This window comes from Cebus imitator, unplaced genomic scaffold, assembly GCF_001604975.1.
Source record: "Cebus imitator isolate Cc_AM_T3 unplaced genomic scaffold, Cebus_imitator-1.0 Scaffold34, whole genome shotgun sequence".
Taxonomy (NCBI): domain Eukaryota; kingdom Metazoa; phylum Chordata; class Mammalia; order Primates; family Cebidae; genus Cebus; species Cebus imitator.
In genome coordinates, this window is record NW_016107349.1 from 5,507,203 (window position 1) to 5,514,152 (window position 6,950).

The window sequence follows — 6,950 nt, forward strand, 5'->3', positions numbered from 1 at the left end:
TCTCATCTGGTTCCCGGCTTTAGTTACCACTTGTATACTGATGACTATCAAATGTATGTCTCTTACTTGAAACAGTCTCATGATCTCCAGACCTAAATATCCAACTTTCTGCAAGACACTGACACTTGAATGTCTATCAGATATCTCAAAACTAACATATCATAAGCTAAAAATCTGCCATCACCTCCAACTAACCTATGCCTCCTATAGTTTTAAAATCTCAATTCTGCTCCAGGCAAAATAATTGTGTTTTACTTATGATCCAGCTCCTGTCAGCAAATCTGTTGGCTGTACCTTGAAATATATCATTGAACTTGTTTACAAAAATGAAGGTAAATTTAGTTGGGAAAAACCAAACAAGCAATTAATTATACCAAACGCAGTTTAGGTTACCCATATGCAATGGTTTGAGTGTGTCTCCTGAAGTTCGCATGTTGGAGACTTAATTCTCAATGCAACCATATTGGAAAGTGGGGCTTAATGGGGGATGCTCATGTCATAAGGACTCCATGCTCATGAACAGATTAATGCCAAAGGAATTGAGGGACTTGAGGCTGTGAGTTCACTCTCTTGTCTTCTCTCATCCTCTCTTTGCCCTTCTGCCATGGGATGATGCAGCAAGCAGGCCCACAACAGATGCCAGCACCTTGGTCTTGGACTTCCAAGCCTCCAGAGCTGGGAGAAAATAAATTTCTGTTGCTGATAAGTCACTCAGTTTCAGATACTCTGTTACAACAGCACAGAATGGGTTAAGACATCATCCATATAAGTCTCCCATTCTAAGAGGGCATCTCCAGCCACATAACATTAAAGAATTGGCTTAGAAGGCCATATTTTATTCCACATGATGATGCTTCTCCTGGGCCTAACTGATGAGACCTGAAATGAGCCACAGCAGAAGGACACTGAAATACAAATACATAGTCCTGTAAACTAATCTATCATCTTTATAATGCCACTCTAAGAAGTGAGGTGAGAGAATAAGAGTTCTGTCTCCAGTATTTGGTTTTGGAACGCTGAGAGATTGAGCCCCTGGATAGGCTTAGGACAGAGAATGATCCAGGAATGGCAATGAAGGGCCATGTGGACAGCAAAGATAAGAAGGAGGAGCAGCAGGGAACAACATGAATGCAGATGAAGTTATTTTATAGGGTAACAAAATTATAGCAAGAGAAGCGCACAAAAGCTGTGACAATAAATCAAGGTCTCGAGAGAAGACTTGCCTCCTAAACATACCAATATGTCTATAAACCACTGTTTTAAGGTAACTTAAATTGATTCTTTTTTTTTCCTTGCAAACAAGTTAATCTAGCAAATTCACCAGCTAAGTGCACTGGGAGGTTATATTTAAATTAACTATATAAAAAATATATCTTGCTCAAGCATTTGAGCAAATGTTTGTGAAGTCAGGTGTGTTTGCCTGAGGGTATCAGCAAACACGAATGTACAGAATCACAGTTAAACAACTAAATGTTTAGGGTAATTGCAGACAATGGTGCCTCGCTGAATGGCATTTTGTTAAAACTAGTACATTTAATGAGCTACTTGCAAATGATTTTTTGTCCCTGTGAAAATCTCGCGAAGCTCAGAACTATGCAGCCATCATTTAAATTGACCTGATGGAGGTAAGACGTAGCAACGGCACAGTCTTTCATTTCATTCTTTATTTTCAAATACACGAAGCTAAAGATCAACCATAACAAGAGAAGATGGAAGGTGCTCATTTCTAAGGGGATAGAAGGCACATTTTAATTTGGTGATGCTGATTTTGTGGCATCTATTGTGTGAAGGTGACAGAGAAAAATAGACCTCCGAGACATTAATTACACAAAATTTGTCACTAAGGAGGGACACAACCAACAATTTTACCATCAAAATGCAATCCATAATCAGGAAAAAAAGGGAATTGCTTCTCTGTGTGATTCCATCCCTGATAACGAATTACTTAGATGCCAACTCCTAAATAGTGGAGCCAAGACACACAAAGCGTCTATTTTCTCCCTTGGCAACAAAGGCGTTTGTCCATGAACTATATTCATTCCCTAAAAAATTTTTTTGTTAGTTTAAGGTTTGAAATAAATCATTATTGCAACTCTGATAACTAAAATCCCTAATCTTCTGTATGAATCTAAAAGTTGAAAATCTTAGAAATGTGATCAGTAGCATTTATTCCACATATCTTTGAAACAACAGGTTATGCTGCTGGGAAAATTCTCGACGTTAGTTGTTACCTTGAGTTAAAATTTCAGTAAACATTAAACCAGAAGAAATAAGTTTTACGTAAAGGCTAGATTGGTATATATTTTTGTGTGCACATGATTTACATTTCCTGTCGAGAGTTAATAAAGGAAGTAAAATATGCAAAAGAAAGAAAAAAATCGTTGTCGTTGGCCTTCAGATTTCAAATCCATTAAAAGATAGGTTTTAGGGAGGTGGTTACTTTATCTGAATTGATTTTTTTCTTTTCTTTCTATTTCTATCCTAGTTATTAACCAAATTAGTGTTATTACCCAAAGAATAGAGGTCCCAGAATCAGGCCCAGAGGGAATTCAAGTGCAGAAGCTTTTGTGTATGAATTTGTGCTATTCTGTTTAAAGAAAGCCATTCAGGCTTCCATAACTTTCTTTATTTTTATCAATGTTTTAGGGGGAACCAAAAAAAGGATGAATATTGTGTGTGCATGAGGGAGGGTGTGGGTGCGGTACTTGGGATTTGAGGGGTCTAAAGACAAAACTGGAAGAGAAGTTGCTGGAATTTCAATTCAGTGGTGTCCTGGGAAATGTTAAACCTAGTAGAACGTTGTAGTATCTAGGTGATACGACCCAAAGCATTGTCTGGTAGATCTGCACACCAGTTGCTGTGAACAATCAGTTACAGGTTAAAGTAACTACCCTAATAATTATCCCTCACATTTTCTGTGATTTCCAATAAAGAAGTAAGTCCCCACGCTCTCTAGATCTTATATGAAATTAAACCCCTTTACTCAAAAATGTTTGTAATTTTTCACTAAAAGCAAATTAATTCAGACTGTTTTGACATCAGCCACTACATTTTTATTGGCTACTTCCCATGTGACTAACTTGTGCAGTGTCTTCTGGGGATCCAGTGTCTATAACACATATTTCCTGCCCTCAAAGAGACCTGCAATCTACAAGTCTGTGATGGAAGCAGATCTAACAACTAAGAAATAACAAAGTTGGAGGGAGGAAAGTCATAGAATGGCACAAATTGTCTGACTTAAAAAGCAAAAAAATTCCCTTATTGTCAATCCCTCAATCCTAACATAATTCATGTATAAGTGAATGTGAGGTATTATGGTAGTAAAGGATAAACTAATTCTGCCAATGTTTATGCTACTCATTAGAAAAGCTAAAAGAGTCCAGGTGCCGTGGCTCACATCTATAATCCCAGTGTTTTGGGAGGCCAAGGCTGGAGGATCACCTAAGTTAGAGGTGAAATCCTGTCTCTACTAAAAGTACAAAAGTTAGCAGGGAGTGATGGCACATGCCTGTAGTCCCAGTTACTCAGGAGGCTGAGGTAGAAGAATAGCTTGAACCTGGGAGGTGGAGGTTGCAGTGAGCCAAGATCACACCATTGCACTCCAGCCTCAGCCACAGAGCAAGACTGTCTCAAAAAAATAAATAAGAAAGCTAAAAGAACTTGTATTATTTACATTTGAAAAATGTGTTTCATAGCTAGTGTTAGCCAGTTTTTCTTGACATGCCACCTTCTGCAAATGTCTATTATATTTACTTTAATTTCCATGACCTGGCTATGTTGCTTAGGGTGACTAAACTCCACCTTTAAATCATTCTTTATTGCTCTATTCTGTTTCCAAGAGGTCACTCACTACCAAAGGTGCCAATGAAATCTTTTCTATGGTTTAAAGTAAATATTTGATTAAGAGTTTCCTTTTCTTTACAGTATAATACATGATGAAATATTTGAATTGATTTTTTTAAAAGTATACCTATATCATCTTTACTTGTCAGAACAAGGCAGCTTTAAATTATTTTTATAGTGTTTTATGTAAATTTGGCACTTGGGTGCACAAGCATCATTTGTGTTCTAAAATGTATGCAGACAGCATTTGGGTACATTACGCCAGTTTATTTATCGAGAGTACTATAGCATGCATACTTTGATATTAGTAGGCTCTGTAAAATACTGCACTAAGTGGCCATTTCTTCAAAAGATTTTTTAATTCATGTATTTGTTTCCACAAAATACTAGAAGCAGAGTTCTATGCTGGGAATCAGGAGTCTTAAGTCTTTCTCTCTGCTATATTGCTAAGCTGCGTTCTGACCTAGGGTTACATCAAAATCTTTAAGGATTTCCCAGTTCCTAACAATAATAGCAACAATAATAATAAAAGTTAACGTTTATTGAATGCTTTATTATACATCAGGTGCTACATGTCTTAATTCATTTAATCTTCACTATGCTCTAATGCAGTGGGCACTGTCACAATCTCCATCCACAAATGAGGAAACAAGCCCAGGGAGCCAAAAATATACTTGATTTAGGTACACTTTTAAAGCAATCAATTCAAACATTTCACCATGTATTTATTATACTGTGAAGAAAAGGAAACTCTTAATCAAATATTTACTTTAAACCATAGAAAAGTTAGTAAGTCATAGAGACATTATATGTACTGTCTGACTCCAGAATTCACACTTTCATCCAGGTTACCTTTGAAACCTAAACTCTCTAACATTCCATTTATGTCTTTCCACCATGTATTTTATCTTTATTCTTCAACGGCTTTCTTCAACTATCTTTCGTTCCAAACAAATTAAGCTCTCCCATTGCCAATTTATCTTCCAATCTTTGTGGGCTGTGTGTTGTCACTTAGGTTCGTTCCTCTGCCTGGAATGTTCTTTGCCCATCTTTATCCTTCCGAAATCCTACCTACCCCTTAAGAATCATTTAATTACTAACAACAACAAAAAAGAACTAGTAATTACTAATAATAACCAATAGAAAAATAAAATAGCCTTCAATATCACACCAAAATTTTTAACAACCAACTAAACACAGAAAAAGTTATTTACAGAGTAATCAGAGAAAATTTGAATAAATGGAAGATAAATCATTTACACGGATGGGGCAATATATTATGATAATGATGTCTTTTTTTCCCAAATTGTCCTACAAATTCAAAGAGTCACAATAAAAATTCCAGCTGATATTTTTAGAATATTGATAAAACTCCATCTAAAATTCATATAGAATAATAATGGTCTACAAGTATTTACATTGGTTTTGAAAAAGGAGAATTAAGGTTGAGTTAGGCAGAATTAATTTACCAATTATTAAAATATGTTACATGATTGGCTAGGCACGGTGGCTCACACTTGTAATCCAAGCACTATGGGAGGCCAAAGCGGGTGGATCACTTGAGTTCAGGAGTTCGAGACAAGCCTCCTCAACATGGTGACACCCTGTCTCTACTAAAATACACAAATTAGCTGGGCATGGTGGCTCATGCCTGTAATCCCAACTACTTGGGAGGATAAGGCAAGAGAATTGCTTGAACCTGGGAGGTGGAGGTTTCAGTGAGCTGAGATTGTGTTATTGCATGCCAACCTGGGTGACAGAGCAAGATTCCATCTCAAAATAAAATATATATATATGGTTAAAACAAAGAGTATGGTGTAAGTGCAGAAACAAAAATGTCAGTGAAACAGAATGCATAGTTTATGCATAGATCAATTTAGACAAAGAAATATATGTTATGCAAAGAAATATGTATCAGTACTACAAAGCAAAGAGGACAGGATGGATTGTCCTATATATGGTGTTGGTAAAACAATATTCTCTACAAAAAAAATTTAAACAGTTCTCTACTATATACAAAATACAAAAGCATACTCCATAAATATTATTAAAGAAAATTCAAGAGGTAATACCATGAAACTAATGGAAAAAAATGTTCCAAAATATATTTGTGACTTAGAGAAGAAGAAAAAATTTTTTAAATAAGATGGGTTTTTAATCTAATAATGGGCAAAATAGACAAAGTTAACCAATAAGAGTCTGGAAAAAGATATTTGAAATATCTAAAATAAACACACTAATACTCTCCTTAATTACAAAACACTCAAAATTGTAAAGAAAGACAGAAATCCCAATTTCTTCAATGGTCAAAAATATTTAAAAAGCAGTTGACAGAAGAGAAAGTTCGAGCACCAATTCTATGAAAAAAGGTCAAATCTCAGTAATCAGATAATTTTATATTATAATGGTGCTATTTTATATTAGCTGGAATTGTAAAACCTACTTTTTGGTGAGATCATGTAGAAATAAACTTAGCCATACAACCTGCTGATTGTGTAAACCAGCATTCAATCTGGAAAGCCGATTTTTTAATAGTGAAATAAACTTAGCGTGTACCCTATGACCTTCAAGCACTCAAGTTCCTAGGGGTCAGTAAGGGCCTAGGTATAGAAACGTTTTTCGCAGCATTGTTTGACATATGATTTGGTAACATTGAAATGATAATGATAACATTTGTAGCACAACACCATTCATGTACAAATAAGACACACACACTCATCAACAACAACACCACATCCATCTTTTTTGCAAAGCTACATATATATTTAATAGCATATACCAAATACACCATAGTAAATGTCTACAGGAAATAAACGATGGGAGGGGAGATCCAGAATGGAGGGAGAAAACTAAAGGTATGTAAGTAAGAGAGATACCTTGCTTGAACTCACAATAATAATTTGACATAAATGGAAAAGTATGATTATCTCAAATCACTGCACCTGAAGACCAAGAGGAAAAACAGTAAGTATGCTCTAGATTCAGATAAACACACCTGGACTGGTGCAATGAGAAGAGTTCATGGGTCTAAGAAGGAAACAGGGAGGAGCTTTGCCTTCTATTCACTGCAACATTGTACAGTCCGTGAAGGTTTGGGCTGAAAGCAC